This window comes from Bison bison, unplaced genomic scaffold, assembly GCF_000754665.1.
Source record: "Bison bison bison isolate TAMUID 2011002044 unplaced genomic scaffold, Bison_UMD1.0 scf7180017864530, whole genome shotgun sequence".
NCBI lineage: Eukaryota > Metazoa > Chordata > Mammalia > Artiodactyla > Bovidae > Bison > Bison bison.
Genome location: NW_011495080.1, coordinates 3,419,018 through 3,419,424, shown reverse-complemented (window position 1 = coordinate 3,419,424; position 407 = coordinate 3,419,018). Strand labels below are relative to the sequence as shown.

The following is a 407-nucleotide window of genomic DNA, read 5'->3' as shown; positions in this document are numbered from 1 at the left end:
CTCTGCTTTTTAATATGCTGTCTAGGTTAGTCATAACTTTCCTTCCAAGGAGTAAGCATCTTTTAATTTCATGGCTGCAATCACCATCTGCAGTGATTTTGGAGCCCAGAAAAATAAAGTCAGCCACCGTGTCCACTGTTTCCCCATCTATTTGCTGTGAAGCGATGGGACCGGATGCCATGATCTTAGTTTTCTGAATGTTGAGTTTTAAGCCAACTTTTTCACTTTCATGGAGAGGCTTTTTAGTTCCTCTTCACTTTCTGCCATAAGGGTGGTGTCATCTGCATATCTGAGGTTATTGATATTTCTCCCGGCAATCTTGATTCCAGCTTGTGCTTCCTCCAGCCCAGAGTTTCTCATGATGTACTCTGCATATAAGTTAAATAAGCAGGGTGACAATATACCTG

The 407-nt window shown here is 41.8% G+C and overlaps 1 protein-coding gene across 1 annotated transcript in view; it reads left to right on the top strand.

Moving 5' to 3' along the window:
• LRGUK (leucine-rich repeats and guanylate kinase domain containing) overlaps positions 1-407 on the top strand; it is a 102,004-nt gene that overhangs the window by 60,421 nt on the left and 41,176 nt on the right. The window lies entirely within an intron of this gene.